A 20,279-nucleotide genomic window follows, 5' to 3' on the forward strand; every position below is an offset into this window, starting at 1 on the left:
ATATAATTATGTTACCTCATTATTATCATAATTAATATTAAACAACATTTAAAATAATAAATGTTTACCTTATTACCATTTTTTCTTTTTCAAGAGTCACAACCTTTCATAATACAAATCCTTTGAAAAGTCACAATATTTCATAGTTATAATCCTTTTGAAAAGTCACAACATTTCATAACTAAAATCTTTTGAAAATTTTCCAATATATTATAATCACAATATTTTTGAAGAGTCACAACCATTCATAATTATGACTCTTTCAAAGGTTCACATCCTTTTAATATCATTCATACTTTTTCAAAAAGTCACATCCTTCTTTGCTTTATGATATTACTTTCCTATTCCATTTTTCCTTTTTGAACTCCTCTCTTTTTCTCTTCTTTTTTTCCTCTCTAAAACAAACTCTCCTCCCTTTTATATCTTAATTTTAAGGAGTCATGTCTATTTGTTAAATCTCTCTTGACTTTTCATTATATTTAGTTAATTTATATTATTCTATGTTATATTATTTATTTACTTACTTGTGTTTATTATTATTTATTATGAAATTTTATTTAAAAATTTAATATACTTTCTACAATATTGTCTCTTTTATTTAATTTAATTAATTTATTTACTCATTAAAATTTTATTATTACTTTTAATTATGTAAAATATCATACTAAATATTATTTTAATAATAATATAGATTAAATAATTATTGTTTTCTTGTTTTATATTTTAGTATTAGTCTTAATATAACTTTATTATTTATTTAATAACATTGTATTATCTAATAATTATTAAAATTCTATCTTAAAATGGGGATATGACAGTCTGCCCTTCTTCAAATTGCTTGTCCTCAAGCAGTTATATAACTTTTTTTGTTGAGTTGAAAATTATATTTCTTTTAGTCCAAATTCTTAGGTTGCTATCATTGATATATTTGAATAATTTTTAATAGTCATTAAATTTCTATATTAGTCTTTCACATAAATTATTTTTCTAAATCCCCTTTAATTCTAGAGGATAACAAGATCATGCTTTGATACCACTGTAATGTCTCTACTTGCAAGGGCTTATAATATTGTCTTACTTTTTTCAAATAATCAATTTAAAGGCTATTATTGTATTATTAATGATTTTTTATATATGTATATATTCCTACCCAATTTATTATATTTTACGTATAGGCTAGGTCACTGGGGGATTGGACAAGGAGACCGCATTAAAAGCTTGATAAGACCTTGGTCCTTACATTTCAAATGAGTTCTTTCCATCCCTCACCATGCCTAGATGCTATACCATATCTCAGTCCTCAAACATTGTGGTGGGGTCTCATAGCTTGATAAACCTAAGCCCAAGAGTCGGTATATTCTCTTCTTGCCTTAGGACTCAACCCTACCCTCTTATCCATCTAGTTCTTACAGATTAATATAATTCTTTCGATTGTTATCAAGTCATTATCATCTTGTAATCAATTACATTGATTAGATGTTTATTTCATTTATTTAATTATGTCAAATAAAAAAAAATGTTCATTCTTATTATCTTGGCGTTTCTATATAATTATGTTACCTCATTATTATCATAATTAATATTAAACACCATTTAAAATAATAAATGTTTATCTTATTACTATTTTTCTTTTTCAAGAGTCACAACCTTTCATAATACAAATCCTTTGAAAAGTCACATCATTTCATAGTTATAATCCTTTCAAAAAATCACAACACTTCACAACTAATTTTTTTTAGAAAAATCTCAATCTTTTATAATCACAATATTTTTGAAAAGTCACAACCATTCATAATTATGACTCTTTCAAAAGTTCACATCCTTTCAATATCATTCATACTTTTTCAAAAAGTCACTTCATTATTTTCTTCATGATATTATTTTCCTCTTTCATTTTTAGTTCCTGCCGTATGGCAGGATACTATAGCATCCAAGTGGATGCAAATTTTCAATAAATTTTGACCAATTGAAATGTTTTATATATGCATTCCAACCTAGTTTCATAATGTTTTTGAATTCATGCCACTATTTTCATTTATAAGAACATGTTAAATTCAAATTTCCCATTGGCTGTTGTGGTGAACAGTAGGGTATTGAGCTTTTTCCATTGTATTAAAAAATGAATTTGTGGCAATGCTGACGGATGGATGGAACATAGCAATAGTGATTTCATTAATATTATTCACCTATCTTTGAACAATATCTGGCCAATTTTGACAACATTTGATCTAACATTAAATAAGCGTATTGTCAATGACATTTTTTTCTTTGTAGTCTTTATTGCTTGGCTTTATGTTTCGTCAATTGTCTTATCTGAACCACTATGCTTAGCCAATTCCCAGATCTAAATCTTTAGGAAATCCACCGTATTTTGATTTGGATTTATACTGTGCACTGTATAGGTGTCATATTGTCAGCGAAGATGTCAGTTTTGGGAGAAAATGTGGTCACAATTCTTTGGTCTGTCTTTTACTCATTGTCTTGGGGAATGTTTTCCGGCTGTCTGTCGATTGCATTTAATTGGATTCTTCAATTCTGGTCATCTAAAGTTCCTATTTATTAGTAATTGTTGATTTCGGAGGCATCGGAAAAATTGGACAGTCCCTTCTGTATGCTTCTGAGAAGTAGTTTTGTTGCAGAAAACAGGTATGTTTTTCTCCTTCTGTGATGTATTTTGCTTAAGATTTTGTTGCAGAGAATAGCTATGTTTTTCATTTGTTGATACTGCTTCCTTCACGACTTTTTCTAGAAAATTGTTTCAGGTTTGATATGCGTTCTGTGTGTATAGATGGCTTATCTTTCTATTTACTCTTCAATATTGGTTTGGCCTTTTGGTAGCTCGTCTTCTCATATTTGTGAGGATTTCAGCGTGCCTGATAGAGGCCTATATTTTAGCAAGCTCTGTTGAGTCGCTGTATTTAGGCAAAAGTTCTTTCCTACGAGCAAATGTTGTTCTGCAAAATCTGTACTGAACAACAACAACAACAAATCGATCAATAAACAAGCGAATCTAGGTATATACATAATTCATTTCTGTTTAGTCTTTGTGTTCTTCTAAAATCAAAAAATTATTGATCCAAACCTGCAAAAGTGACATTTTTGTCGGCAGCCATGATTCTCGTCTTGCCTCCAATGTAACAGAGCTCTCCATCGGCCTGGCGAGGAATGATTTTCCCTCCATAGCTCTACAAATACTTCACGCAATTCGACCGTGAGCAATCTTTGAATTTGACGAAAGATTGATCATCGGACACAAAGGCCATCGACGAGAAAGCCCGAATAGGGTAGAACTAACCTGGGGTCCTTCCTCCCTTTCCTCTCCACCCACGGTTGAGTGAGCTCTATGGGGCCAGAATAACAGCTAAAAACCCAAAAAATGCATCCAATAGGTTGGTATTGGAGCAAATGTTGTTCTGCAAAATCTGTACCGAACAACAACAACAACAAATCGATCAATAAACAAGCGAATCTAGGTATATACATAATTCATTTCTATTTAGTCTTTGTGTTCTTCTAAAATCAAAAAATTATTGATCCAAACCTACAAAAGTGACGTTTTTGTCGGCAGCCATGATTCTCGTCTTGCCTCCAATGTAACAGAGCTCTCCATCGGCCTGGTGAGGAATGATTTTCCCTCCATAGCTCTACAAATACTTCACGCAATTTGACCCTGAGCAATGTTTGAATTTGATGAAAGATTGATCATCGTCCTGAATGCACCATCCCCCCACCATTTCAGCCCTCTTCAACTGATCTGCATCCGCAGTCTCATTCAATCTCTTGTCCAACAGATTAAAGGTGTTCTCTTGATTGATCTGTGTAGCAGCCCATGTGGGAAAGAACCATCCGCTGTGCTCTTGATTTTCCTCCATGTTTCTCCGACCTGCAACTCAAAATTCATATCAATTATGTGCTGCCCAACTTCCACAAAACATAAAATGGTTTCAGATTTCAGATGGTTTGTAGTGAATTGTAAAGAAACCTACTACTTGATTGCGAAGATTCATATTGCCTAGTTCTTCCCAGTTCCTGTCGATTCTATACTACCCACCTTCCAGAAACAGGATTGATTTGAGGTTTCAGATAGTTGTACTCTGAACTTCCAAAAACACGATTGACTTGAGATTCGAGATGGATTGTAAATGAATTGTTGCTAATTTATTGCCTGGTTCTACCCAGTTCCTATCCGTGGAAAATGATTCATTCGCGATTTCGTGTAGTTTGCAATGAATTGTAATGAATATACTATTTGATTGCTATATTTATTGCCTGGTTCTCTACCCAGTTCCTATCCATTATGCTACCCAATTTGCAGAAACATGATAGATTTAAGGTTTGAGATACCTTGTAGGGATTTGTAATGAATCTACTCCTTGATCGCTCAATTTATTGCCTAGTTTTGGCCAATTCCTATCAATTATGTCACCCAACTTCCAGAAACATGATTCGTTTCAGATATTTTATAATGAATCTGATCCTTTATTGCAAAATTTATAACCTATTTCTGCCCTATTCCTACCAATTGATTGCCCAACTTCCAGAAACATGATCGATTCCAGATAATTTGTAACGAATTGGAAAATTAATTTGGGGGAAAGATTAGATTCAACTAACCTGCAATTATTTCGAGTAGAGTCATGCCGAAGCTATAGACATCGGCCTTTGGAGTAATGGGCAGCCCCGAAATCCATTCAGGTGCCAAGTACCCTCTGGTTCCTCTCATGGTCGTCAAAACATGGCTGAACTCTCTTCCCATCAATTTCGACAGCCCAAAATCGGCAACCTTGGGGGAAAAATCCCTGTCAATCAGTATATTCTTAGGCTTGATATCACAATGTATGATACAATCCCTGCACTTTTCATGCAAATACAGGATCCCACGGGCCGTTCCGAGTGCAATGCCGAATCGGGTCTTCCAGTCCAAGACCGGAGCGCCCTCATTCTTAGAAAACAACCATTTATCCAGCGATCCATTGGGGAGATAATCATAAACCAAAATTCTACTCGATCCCTCGGAGCAAAATCCTCTGAGGCAGATCAGATTCACATGCTGAATAGTCCCAATTGTGCTGACCTCCATTCGAAACTGCTTCTCCCCCTGACTGATACCCTCAAGCTTCTTCACCACCACTAGGGTTTTCCCCTTATCCCCCAAAGTCCCCTTGAAAACGGATCCAAATCCTCCTCCACCCAGCCGCTCGTTAAAATTCTTGGTCGCAGATTGAAGCTCCCTGTAGCTGTAAACGGTGAGAGGACCGGAATAATCCGCCGATTGAAGCGGCAATCTCCGGTGCCAGATGTAGCAGAAAACCACAAATCCCACCACCAGAAGAGCTGCGGCTCCGCCAATTGCACCGCCCAAAATGCCCGCTCCCGACGATTTCCCCTTCGATCCCGCTGGTGGGACGTCCACCGCGGCTAATCGAACAAAAATGGAGCCACTCACCGAGGAAGAATCCACCAAATCGAGCAAATCGCCGGCCCACTGCTTGCAATCCCCTCCATCATAGGCATACGTCGTGAAGGAGCAATTCCTCAGACAAGAACTCCAACAATTTTCATCAGATCCTGATTGACCCAGATTCACAAACCCCTTCGGAGTCGATTTCCCAGTGAGTTCAGTGAATCCATCGGTGCTCATATTGCTACTGTAATCCAATCTGGTCCGTCTTGTGCAGCCGTCGGACCAGACCTGACCCTGCCATGCCCTTTCATCGGTTGGAGTGAAACCATTCAAGCAGCTGCAAAATTGCACATTGTTCGTCGTTCAGGTCCCATAAGCCCCACAAAGTGCATAAACCTGGCATTGATCTCGAGGCTGGGCCCAAAACATGGTCCATACATTTGTATTGTCCAACTGACTCCACACCTTAATGTCACCCGTCTCTAACATGATGAAACGAGTCGGCACAGTTACTTCCGGCTTGACGCTGTAGGTAAAATACCTGCATTTCCATGATTTGTTTCAGGCCATTATTTTAATTTATAAGAACATGTAAAATTCACATTTTCCATTGGCTGTTGTGGTGAACACTAGGGTATTGAGCTTTTTACATTGTATTTAAAAAATGAATTTGTGGCAATGCTGGCGAATGGATGAAATTTATAGAAAGTTTGTTATTCTTTATATATTGTACAATTTTTGGTTTAGTAATCTTTATGAAAATAAATATAATACATTTGTAAGAAATGATTTTGTGAACTATGTAATTAATTGTTCTTCTCTTTCTCTTTTTCAACTGCAAAGGTCGTGAAAGAGACATTGAAGGTTGTCAAACTGGAAGAACATCTCAGAAACAATTGATAATTAACTAGTATGTTTCCATCCTTTTCTGCTCACAAAATTGTACTATCACATGTCAATGAATTAAAATGCATTTATAATTTGTGGTTTCTCAAATATTTGCAATACATTTATATTCCTTGAATTAAACCAAAACTTGATCAATTTAATGTACATTTCCTCGTTTTCTTTTATCATCTTTGTTCTTGCCCTCATCATTATTTTCCCCATCTTTTCTCTTTTCCATCTTTTCTTGGTCAGTATTTCTCTTTTTCTTCTCATAGTTCTTTTCTTTACCACTATGTTTACCCTTCTTATCGTCATCCTTTTTTTTGGTCTTTCTCGTTAATCTTGTCTTGCTTTTCCTTGTTGATTGTGTTTTCCCTTTTTAGCATCCTTGTCCTTTTCCTTCTGTCACTTATCTTTATCCACAGCCTCATCCTTTTTAGCATCCTTCTCCTTTTCCTTGTCTTGCTTTTCCTTATCCACAACCTAATTTTGTTTTGGATGCATTGTATTTATTTTTATTTAGATTATGACAATGAATATTGAACAAGTGATATAAGCCATATTTGTACTATTTTTAGTACACATTCCTCTTCATTTTGAAATATTCTATAATGCATTCTATGATTCAAATATTTATATTTTATACAATTTTTTTGTTCAGTAATCTTTATCAAAATAAATATAGTAGATTTGTAAGGAATGATAATGTGAATTATGTAATTAATTGTTCTCCTCTATTTGTTTTTCAGGTGCAAAGGTTGTAAAAAAGACACTGAAGGTTGTGAAAGTAGAACAACGTCTCAAAAACAACTGATAACTAACTGGTATGTTTCCATCCTTTTTTTCTTACAAAATAAGGCAAGTATTACGAAAAACATATAATTTAGATTTAGTCTTAAAAATGAGAACTTAATTAGTCAATAAATAACAGGACATGGGTAGAATTTATTTTACAAGTTGAAAATTGTACTATCATATGTCATTGAATTAAAGTGCATTTATAATTTTTGGTTTCTCAAATATTTACGATGCATTCATATGCCTCAAAATGCATACTTGTCTATAAATAGTAACAATGTATAGGGTCCTACTACATCATCCTACTCTTTATTGTACATATCTGAAATTTTTGTGCTATCTATCTATAGAAACCTACATATTAATTAGATGCATATGAATTTCCCGCCAACAATATCTCTAAAAAAATGGAAAACATTGAACTTAAGCTATATCTTAGAATTCAATTATTCGTAGAAAAAACTAAGAAATGTTGGTCGTTTTCAACAGGTTTTCCTCTGTCCACATTGCATCAGTATGAATACTATAAATGCATCTACTATAACATATCCTCGAACAGATGAATTCTTTGAATTTCCACAACTTTGTATCCTTGAAAGAATCCAAAAACTTCCAAGTGAATGCCAAAGAAAAATATTGGAAAGCTATTTTTATGACAACCATGCTCCAATGTTTCGATATCATGGATGGGGAAACATTGAGCCGATAGAAGAGACCAATGAAATTCATGTTTTGTCTCCATTCATGACAAATGGAGAATTAATTTACCTAAAATATCTGGTGCGGATATATAGGGAAGCTCATATAATAATTCATTGTCAAGATATTTTAATTCATTTCCCTCACGGAAATCATAGTGTTCAAGAATTAACTGCCATTTTCAATCCAGCAACTAAAATGCTATTTTGTCAGCTATCACCATTTAGGGAAAGTACTAAAAATGACACACTTATGTACATAATAAACCTTATCATCTCATATCGAACTCTTTCACTTGAATGGATTATAAGATATGATAATATAGAGCTTGTAGGACAATGGTATGATGATGATAGAGGACATCTAGCAACTAAAACCATAAAGCATCATTACTCATACCATTATTTGTTTGAATTTTCAAATAGTGACATGTCACCTGGCATTCATCTTGTAGCAGATATTGGAAGATGGCATATCCCAAATGGATGAATTAAGTATTACATCATGACGATTGACAGAAGCAAATACTTATGATGTATAAGATTAGCTTCCATTTCTGAAAAGTTGAAAAAATCTAGAGCAATATGTATCTGCTCATTGGCATGTCAATAATGTCTGCATATCTAAGTTTACCTAACTATGTCTTTTACTATTACAAACTTATAGCAATTTCATGAATTGCACTTAACATGGAAGGATAATAATCTCTTTAGCTTGGAAGGTTGTCATCTTTTTAAAATATATTCATGTAGCAGGATTGACACATTTCAGGGACACATCTATTTTCTATAAATTTCAATTTCACATCAAGAGCCATTGAAGTTGTTCAAAAGTCGCTGTTGGAAACTCTCAGCAAACAATGGAACTTCTTGAAATAGTATTGGGAGTTGAATTTTTCTCTCTCTTGGTTCTATTTTTCACTGTGAATGATACACCTACTTTCGGTTATTTGTTGACTTTGAATGTAGTACTCTTCTATGTAATTCTCTATTTATTTGAGAAATATATGTAATGTCCATTGCGAAGAAGAATTTCACAGACAATAAAGTAAATATTATTGCATTCAAATGTAGTTAATGTTGATGATATCATGACACGACTGCATCACCCAATCTAATGAATAAGTATATCTTGTAATTAAAGTAATTTAAAATTGTCAAATATAATGACTTCTCCCTGTTTCATCCGTTCAAATAATCATGTTTATGTAAATTTTTTTTTCTCTTCACAGAAGCAATCAAAACCATGACTACTTTGATGCAAATACCAATTGTTGATTTAGATAATGAAGAAACATCAACTTTTGAAAAAATCAAGTAGACCTGTTGCAAAAGAAGGAAATGTTCCAAGCATAAAAAGTACAAGGGTGTGAGGAGACGACCTTGGGGTAGCTATGGTGCAGAAATAAGAAATCCAAAGACTAAAGATCGAAAATGGCTTGGAACATTTCGAACTCCTGAGGAAGCTGCAAATGCATATAGAGAAGCAGCTCTCTCCATGAAAGGTGTAACAGATTGTATAGATTGTCATATAAATTTGTTGGGAGCAAATAGTGAAGCAATTCATAGTGCTGATATAATGACAATGACAGAATCTCTTTCTCAAAGAAACCATATCTCAAAAAACATGGAAAGTCATGTCTGTGGAGAGTTGACTGATATCTGTCAAGGAAAAAAATTCCACTCACCATGCCTTGATGATATTGCATTTGAGAATATACTAGCTTCTGATGCAGAATATTTACTGACATCTACAGATATGAATCACTGTCAATCAAGAAATTCTCAACATTTACAATGTCCAACAAAATTATCTACCTCATATGAACCCAACTATTGCACACAATATAGTTATCCTCAACAACAACCATTATACACCATAGATACCCAGAATCCACAACAAATAGAAGAACAAGAAAGCATATGCCAGCCATATAGTACTTCAACCATGCACAAAGTTGTTACCACAAAGGCAACATTAACATACAGTTCCAATGTTGGAGATACAAATTTTGACCAAGCAGCTATCGGAATTCTCAAATCTATAGACTTAGAATGGATGAAAGTACATGGTAGCATTGGTATGTCCTCAAACCTGTTGCTACATTTTACATTAATAGATTAATTGATTAGCATTTCTAAATGGAAAAAAATAGTTACTACAATCAAAATATTGCCTCTGTACATATCCTCATTTCTGCTAACTACTTTATCTAACTATATCATTCCACAATCTAATGTAAGAAATGATACTATGGCAAGGCCTGCAAGAGAAGAAAGACTACCATGGAACCCAACTAGCCCAGTCATCCAGAAAAATACATACAATTGTGACTTGAGTTCAATGAACATTGAACATAGTATGCACCATAGAAGCGGGTCTACCTATGCAGCAAACAAACAAAGAATTAGCTCAACATCTGGTGATTTGCATGCCTCAAACAATCTTGACAATAAACACCTTGCATTGTATGACAAAATTAATTTGGAAATGAATGTCATAAAGTGCAAGGTATCGAAAATTGAGAGCATTGTAACTAATATTGAACACTGTCTATTTAATGCTCCCAATGGTAGTAGCCAACCACTATGAAATGTCTTGACACATTTATATGAAGGGTCTTGTTATTTAACAATTTAAAGCTTGAACAGCGATTATTCAGAGAGTTCAGAAATCAATATTCATAAAAAGTATAAATGTTTGTGTAAAAGTGTGCAAAAAAATACTGTTACAATGTCTTTCACATAAAATTTATTTAGAAATGTAATTACTTTGTTACTTAGATTATCAAGTTTATTCAATTATTAGCCAATCTTATAACTAGTCACTATTTTCCAACATTTAAAGAAATCTTTCTTGAAAAATAATTCAAAAAAAGTGCCTTGTATTCTTAGATTATCAAAATTTTCAGAATATTACAATTACTAATAGTGTAATAGATCATGTGTAAATGAGTGAATTTGTAAAATACTATTGTCCATAATTCAAAACATTTTATATATCTAGTACTATTGGTTGAAATAGTATAATAGCAATGTTCAGATGATAGCCGTTTTTGAGTAAACTAACAAAATTTTCTACAAAAAATATTCTATATATAAAGTGACCCAATATAAATGAAACATTAATGTAAACATTGATTCGTAATAAATGCAGGATGCCAACCTATAGCATATGGTGCACAATCAGAATGTAGCACATAACTATCAACATACTACATTTGAAACAAACAAAAAACTACAACTTGCAATTTAACAATAAAAAAAAAAAAGAATCAAACTCATTAGTAGAAGACTTCATTATATGAACAAATTGAACAATCAAACATCTACAAATCATGCAGCAAGACCAAAACAAATGTAATTGTAATGTACATTCAACTCACATTGACAAAACTCTTCTAAAGCATGGCTTATATAGGCCTCATGACTTCAAATACAATATCGGTGATTGTTTATTTGATACATTTGAATATCTACTAAAATTTCAACATACATCAAATGAAATTCGTAATGGAACAATAGATTTCTTCATTGCTTGCCTCCAAAATGGAGATGAGGAAGCTATCAATTCCTATAACCATGAACTCCACCCTCAAAGCCTGAGAGAGCTTCACAATGTAGAAGATATTACAACTTATTTGCAAAGAATGCGTTTATCCGCAAAACCATCAACTAAGACAAAGCAAAATGGTTTGTGGGGGGATATATTTTGCATACATTGGATATCAAAGTGGCTCAATATTCGTATATGTGTTTGGTCTACATCTTATGGAAAATGATATTTAGATTTTAACAACCACCTCAATTCTACTCCATTCAATATCCTCTTTCATGATGCAAATCCTTTGTCAGGGCACTTTGAACCATTGCTAACCAATGCAATCTTACAACAAAAACAACATAATATCAAATTGCACAGATTAAAAAAAATGATAAGAAACAATGGCAACACACCACTCAAAGAAAGAAAGCAAAAGAAAGAAACATTAAAGAACTACAATATGTCTACCAATGATAAGCATAATATTGCAAAAAATCAACACAATATAACATTGCGTGCAGTGAAAAGATTAATTAGAAATAAAGCTTGCAACATTAATCAACAAACAATTACAACCGAAAACAATAATATTTTCTCGACTAATAACCAAAATAATATAAAACCACAAACTCAATCCAGAACAACAATAAATAGGAAAAGGAAATCAACTAAGACAACTTTGACACCAATTGATAAATTTTTTTCCATAGTAAAAGACACACCAAAATATCCTTGCACAATTTGTCAAATGCTCCATTTCAAGAAAGATATAAAACAATACAAAGAGGAACATACAGTTCTATACCGCAATTTGACAAAATCTTACATACCACTGCTTACCGAGTACATATGTAAAATATGCAACGATTCTCTCAAAAAAAAAAAAAAAACCTAAATATGCAGTTCCTCACAACATACGCAAAAATAAGCCATTACCAAGTGTACAAAAAATGACACAACTAGAGGAACGCCTAGTTTCACTAAGAATTGCATTTGCACAAATTTGGGAATTAGGATATAAAAAGTCTCAACTTGGACTAACTGGTTCCATCATAAATGTCCCTGTAAACATATACAATATTCAAAATGCTCTACCACTATCACTATCAAACACAACAACAATTGCAGTGGCTCTTAAAAGACAATTGCAATATAAAAATGCATTTCAAAAAGGCATGGTACGACCATATATAATAATGCAAGCTCTATTCGATTTAAGCAAAACAACCCTTTACCAAATGCAAAATGTACAAATAAATGAAAAGTGGATAGAAACATTAGATATCAACAACGAAGACAATGGTTGTGAAAACAAAAGTTGTTCTGAAAGTGAAAGTGAAAGTGATCTTGAATATGACAATCCAACTGATTCTTTAATACATGGATACATAGACTCTACATGCATCCACAATATGGATGACAAAATCATTCAAATTGCACCTGCTGAGAACTATTATCCTATTGGTATTTTCAAAGACAAGTATGCAGAAGAAATGAATTTTCCAACCCTCTTCTTTGGTGAGCCACGCAATAATGACATAATGGACAAATTTAGTTATCAAAAATTATCACAGTGGGAATTACTTCATTATGAGCAAGATTTTTCACTTCATACAACAAACCTTTTCTTCAAAGCCATAAAAATAATTATACATCAGGTCTTATCGACACTATGGATACGAATTAGAAAAGGACAATTAAAAGGACGCAAGTTACTTGCAAAAGATGTAAAGCAAAAACCAAATTTGGAAAAAATTTTACGATCAGACATTGGATATGTAGATTTCAAAAGAATTCGAATATCCCCAGACTACATGCATCAATTGAAAAAAAACATATTTGCTATGATTCGACAACTTGGGCCACCTAAATTTTTTCTCACTTTTACAAGTGCGAAAGAGAATTGGGAGCCCCTAATGTCGACTCTCCAATATTTACAAAAATTACATCAACAAAAAATAAAAACAAATGACACATTTCAATGCAACGACACCAAAAAAATAATACTTGTGAAAAAAGACCCAATAACATGTGCAAGGTACTATCGACATAGGATTAATGCTTTAAGAAAACTACTATTTCAAGAAAACTCACTATTTGGAAAAGTTGTAGACTATTTTTCGGTCACTGAATTTCAAAATAGGGGAAATGAACATGAGCACATGTTAATTTGGGTCGAAAATGCACCTATCTATGGCAAGCAAACAAATGATGAAATAGTAGACTTTGTGAATATGCACATCACATGCAATACTGATAACTTGGAAGCACAATATGCTAATTTGCATAAACATCACCATACTAGACAATGCAAAAGAACTTCGTACAAAAAATGTAGATATAATTTCCCAATTCCACCTATGCCAAATACAATGATTTTGGACCCTTTGTGCGATAAAGATGCTACTATTAACAGAACTGCCAACGAAATATTTGAATCTTTGGAAAAAAGAGACTTCAATAGCTCCTTCACATTTCAAATGTTCATTGATGAATTGCAAATAACAAAGAATGACTACATCATTCTACTACGATCAACAATAGACAAGCCAACTATATTCCTTCAAAGAAATCCTTCCCAAATATGGAACAATAGTTTCTGCAAACAAATGCCAAAACTATGGAGAGCTAACACAGATGCCCAATTTGTGTTAAACGCATATGCTGCTGCCATGTATTGTAGTTCATATATGGTAAAGGTTGACAAGTCTATGACACGTGCATTCAAAAGAATAAGAGATGATCACCAAAGTGAAAATATAGATGCGGTTAAAATGATAACAAAATTAGGAAATGCTTTACTAAATTTGCAACAAATGTCAGCACAAGAAGCAGCACATTTAGTTCTATCACTTCCCCTTAATAAGAGTTCACGAAAATGTGTTTTCATTGATACAAGATCAGACAATGAGCGAGTATTTGTACTCAAATATGCCTCAGAATTAAACCAAGAAGCGGATAACTCAGAAAATGTAATAGCAAAATCATTAATAGACCATTATAAAAATCGCCATGATAGTGTACAAAACATATGCCTAGCTGAGTACATCTCTAACTATAATGTTAGAGGAAAAAATAAAAAACTAAAACAAAAAGAAAATATTATACGCTTTATTAGTTACAATAAACACAATGACATAGAAAACTATTGCAGAGAACAACTACTTCTTTTTGTACCATTTACAAATAATGAATCTCAACTAAAAGAAAATTTCAAAACTTGGGAAAGTGCATATACTTTTCATGAAAATATAATAAGACAAAATAGTTCAAAATTCTACTACAACTTAAATCAAGCATGGGGTGACATTGATAAAGAAGCTACAGAAATCAATAATCGATTATTAGAAAACAATCACAATAATAAAACAAACAAAACAACTGTCATAGATGACACATATGACATTCATGATGATATTCAAATTGGAAAATATAACAAAATTACAAATACAAAATATGTAGGTTTCGAAATAGGAAAACACCCAGAAATAATTGATAATGATGAATACTTTAAAATTCGACAAATGCTAAATACAGAACAACAGGCAATAGTAAAAGACATTGTCTACAAAAAGGTCACAAATAAAACACCACTTCACTTATTCCTTACTGGCGGAGCAGGCACTGGTAAGACCTTTATGGCAAAGATGATCTATCAAGCACTCTTGCGTATATATAACAACACAATTAACAACAACCCAGATAAACCAAAGAGAATAGTTGTAGCTTATACAGGAAAAGTAGCATACAACATCGGTGGCATGACTATACACTCTGCATTTCATATTCCTTTCAATAAATCAGAATTTCTTCCACTAAATAGTGACACACTAGACAAAATGTCCAAACATTATGAACAACTCAAAGTTATATTGATTGACGAAATATCTTTAGTAGGTTCAACATTCCTACGCTATATAGACAAACGACTAAGAGAAATAATGCGCACACCAACCTCTTATTTTGGCAATTTGGACACAATTTTTTGTGGTGACCTATATCAAGCCCAACTAGTTCTTGACTCTTTAGTATTTGAAAATAGAACTATAGACAAAGACTTAATGCCTTACAACTTTTGGAATGATAACATCAAATGTTACACATTGCATACCACAATGCGTCAAAAGGATGAAAATTTTATACATATACTTAATAGAATTCGATTGGCAAAACAAACAATAGATGATATAACATATCTGAACAAACAATGCTTGCGGCCAATACCAAATGACCCAACACTTCTTTTCCTTTTCTATAGAAAAAATGACGTATATGTACACAACCAAAAAATGTTAGCAAATATGTCTGGAGAAGTTATTGTTCTAAGGGCCATAGATGAATACAAGGACAACATGAATGGCATAAGACATTACAACCATACGGCAACCCTCCCAATTGAAATACAACTAAAACGAAACATGTTGATAGAGTTATACTCAGGAAACTACAATACAACTGATGGACTAGTCAATGGTTCAGATGGAATATTCAAAGATTACACAAACCACAACAATTTAGAAATTGTTTGGATCAAATTTAATGATTCTAATATTGAAAATATCCAAAAAATAAAATATGCACAATACTACAACCAAAGTATTCAGAAAGCATGGGTCCCTATTGTACAAATTTCAAGACCAATCCAAAAAATCTCAACAAGCAAAAAAATTACTATTAGAAAACAATTTCCAATACAACTAGCATCTGCACGCACAATTCATAGATCTCAAGGATTGACAATGGAAAGATTAGCTTTTGATCCAACAAGTATAAGACACCATGGAATAACATATACTGCATTATCACGTACAAAAACAATACAAAACCTATATCTTGTGAAACCACTCACTCAAAAACATTTTCATGTAAAACCAAAAATAAACATGCAAATGGAACGCCTACAAACAAGTGCCTGTTGGAAACTTGAAAATGAGGCTTCATGCACAAATAATACTGAACATTTTCTATTGTGCACATTAAACACACGAAGTCTACATGCTCATGACAATGATTTATTCAATGATATTGAAATTATGTCTTCAGACATTATATGTTTACAAGAAATTCACACAAATTCAATAAAGCAAAATTCAGTTCTAAAAGACTTCACTATTCATGTCAACCATGGAACATGGCATTATGACATTAGTAAGAAACAATATCAATGTAACAACATCATCAACTAATACATCAAAACATGTAGAAGCGATCACATTAACCATAACAAAATCTACCAATATATTGAATATTTGCAATATCTATTCAAGGCCAAATACTCCCTTCATAGATATTAAAAATGTGTTAGACACTCTAACTTCCAAAATGCATCCAACTACACTCACTTATATTCTAGGAGATTTTAACATTGACATGTTAGCTAATACAAAAAATACAAAAGAGATAAATAATCATATGCAACAAATGAAATACACATTTCTGCTTCAACATAGACATAGCATGAATAAGCCACTCATAGATCACATTTGGTCAAATAAAACATCAAATGTATGCTTTATCCATAAAACAGAGGCATATTGGTCAGATCATTTCTCTACATTTCTTAAAATACATTTACCTGACATAATGACTATAAAAAAATGACATTTCCGTCATTCTATCATAAAACTTTAAATACAAATTTACTCACAAGATTCATTTTCTACATTCAAAACAATTCCACATAACAAATTTTATTAACCACTATATGAACAATAAACTTCAAATTTCAATAATTGCATTCTAAAAATTATGGAAAATGTCTACAGTAAGAAGAAATTTGATGCACTAAAGCAACTTCTCGTTTCCACAATTTATGCACAGAAATCAATGGATGCAAACAAAAGAGTAGGAAAGGCTACACAAATGAGGCAAGAACAATCTACAAAAAGGTAACATCTACTTGCTTTCATGAATTTAATAATTCTATATGCACATGGAAAATGCACTAACATATATGTCAATGCAGGACAAAAGTGAAAACTATTGGCTCCATTACAATAGAAGATTTGAATGCAAGAAAAGGAGGCAGCATATTTGAAGGAGATGTGTTGGTTGTCTACAAAGTCAACTTGGACAAAGTCAACAAAACACGAGAAGTGCTACGAGCAGATCTGACAGATCATAAAGCAGAAATGACAATAACAGTCACTGTCAATCCAAACTTAGTACAGCAATTTGAAGACAAAATAATCCCAGGCATGGGTGTTTGCATTACCAGATTTGACATCCAACCAAAATCAGACTTTGATAGAGGTGATTGCGACTGCATTATTCTACTAAAGGAAACAAGCACAGTGGAAACAATCAATCGCATATGCAATGACTACAATTTCATCCCCAACACTACAATAAGCAACCTACTGAATAGCACAAGCAACTACCCAATTGGAACAATAGGTGCATTGGTGTTTGCAACAAAAAAGCAAGGCAATCTCAACATTCTAGAAATAAAGGATGGTCAATCTGAGGAAGACAAAGCACAGGTAAGAATTAATGGCAATTATTTCTCAAACTGCACTTAGTCTAATCAGTAAAGCATTCAATATGCAAATAATCCACATAATCATTTCAACTCCGTATATGTATATTTTATGCAGCTAGAAATCCATCCAAATTTCCTTCAACACTACACCACAGCAGAAGAACATCTTGCTCAAAATGAAACACCAACATTGCTTTTTAGAAATATTGTAACAAAGACAGACAAAAAGCATACACTTCGTACAGGGCTCTCCACATTTATTTGCAAGCTAAATGAAAAAATGACATTGCAAATGTTACAAGAAATAATGCAAAAAAATAGAGAGGTAACGTATAAGCAATATGAAAATCTAACAATTGTCTCTATTAAATGTGACCAACACTTACACCCTGCACTTTGCAACAGGAACATGGAAAATTGAAAATTGCAAATCCATTCTCTAACCCATTTGCTGCATTTTGTCCACACTGCCACCACAAATTTGAAGGATATGGAATCCTTGATGAAGAAACTGCACACTGCATTGGATGCAAGAAAGATGTCAACTATCTGCACAAGTTACACTTGAAGACATTGCTTCTTACTGAAAATAAACAGCCAATCCAATGCTTCATTGACGACACATTAATTGAACAGTTAATCCCATGACTCCACAGCATCAAGTATGAGGAATATATGCAACAGAAATCCAATGTCATCTTCATGCTTAAAGAGCTTTGCATTGAAGGTACTTTCACCTTGACCCAGGCCAATGCAATTATGCATGTCAACCGGAACCAGAACACACAGGCAAGTCATAAAGTAAGTTAACAAATACATTTTAAGAAAATCACAAATAGGAATTAGTAGAGATATGTTTCATATGTCAAAAACAACTATGTAACATTATTTTGTGGGTGAAATTGCAGGCTAAAGAAGAATGAATAAAGTACAGCCAACAATATGAAAAGAATCTCTGCTACAAAATGCTTGCAAGCCTCATGAACTACAATGTCAATGGTTACTCAAGTTTAACTCCTATGTAATTCTGGAAAACATAAAACCTGTAAAATAAATAATTTTAGTCTCGGGCTAGACTGGAGGTTTTCTTCTCCGTTCTTTCCTACCAGTGCCCATTTGAACGGAGATAAGCTATTGTAACTTTCTAGTTAAGTTAAATAAAATTAATGAAGGCCTTAGCCATTTACTGATAAATTTTATTTCTTAAAATAAGTAATTTGATACAGTATAAAGTAGATGAAAAAATTACACAACTATCTTCGCAATCTAATGCTTTAATACAAATAGTTACAAATCAAATAGCCCATTCAAGAACTTGCAAAAGAATTTGTATTGAATGCTTTTCACAGTAACTACACTACCTAACACATCTTTAGCAAAACGTCAAAGATGAAAATAACAAACAATAAAAAAAAACATACAATTTACTTCACAAATACAACCAAAAACTCAAACAAAACATAGAGCTAAAATAGATAGCACTTCACAACTTCTTACAATGCAATAATGTAAACAATTATGAAGCATTCTAACCCAAAATCTCCAATTTAAAGTTAATTTCCTCCCAACATAATCTAACTAAAAAATTCAAAAAAAATAATGCCTATTTAAGAATTCAACTAAACAAATACAAACAAATCAAATATGTGGCCAATTGAAAAAGATATTTCATTTCAACACTATAAACTTCCAATCACAACACAACAAGGCAGGAACTAGACGCTTTGCGTCCTTGTTTCTTTTTGAACTCCTCTCTTCTCCTCTTCCTTTTTCCCTCTCTAAAATAAACTCTCCTCTCTTTTATATCTTAATTTTAAGGAGTCATGTCCATTTGTTAAATATCTCTTGAATTTTCTTTAGATTTAGTTAATTTATATTATTCTATATTATATTATTTATTTACATACTTACTTGTGTTTATTATTGTTTATTATGAAATTCTATTTAAAATTTTAATATGCTTTCTACAATATTGTCTCTTATATTTAATTTTATTAATTTCTTTACTCATTGAAATTTTATTATTATTTTTAATTATTTAAAATATCATACTAAATATTATTTTAATAATAATATAGATTAAATATTTATTATTTTATTATTTTATATTTTAGTATTAGTATTAATATAACTTTATTATTTATTTAATAACATTGTATTATCTAATAATTATTAAAATTCTATCTTAAAATGGAGATTTGGCAGTTTGCCCTTCTTCAAATTGCTTGTCCTTAAGCAATTACATAACTTCTATTATTGAGTTGAAATTTATATTTCTTTTAGTCCAAATTCTTAAGTTGCTATCATAGATATGTTTGAATCATTTCTAATAGTCATTAAATTTCTACATTAGTCTTTCACATAAATTATTTTTCTAAATCTCTTTTAACCCTACAAGATGGCCAGATCATGCTCTGATACCATTGTAATGTCCCTACTTGCAAGGGCTTATAATATTGTCCTTTT

The 20,279-nt window shown here is 32.4% G+C and overlaps 1 pseudogene across 1 annotated transcript; it reads right to left on the bottom strand.

Annotated features, from left to right (window-relative positions):
- Positions 1-3,196: 3,196 nt before the first annotated feature.
- Positions 3,197-16,945, bottom strand: LOC149547386 (G-type lectin S-receptor-like serine/threonine-protein kinase At2g19130; annotated as a pseudogene). The gene is made up of 4 exons (XR_016354263.1): positions 16,908-16,945; positions 4,615-5,945; positions 3,655-3,883; positions 3,197-3,341 (listed from the first exon to the last, which is right to left on the bottom strand). The product of XR_016354263.1 is annotated as a G-type lectin S-receptor-like serine/threonine-protein kinase At2g19130 (transcript).
- Between the last annotated feature and the right edge of the window lie 3,334 nt (positions 16,946-20,279).

This window comes from Cupressus sempervirens, chromosome 7 (genome assembly GCF_028749045.1).
Source record: "Cupressus sempervirens isolate cs-2001-9-10 chromosome 7, ASM2874904v1, whole genome shotgun sequence".
Classification (NCBI taxonomy): Eukaryota; Viridiplantae; Streptophyta; class Pinopsida; order Cupressales; family Cupressaceae; genus Cupressus; species Cupressus sempervirens.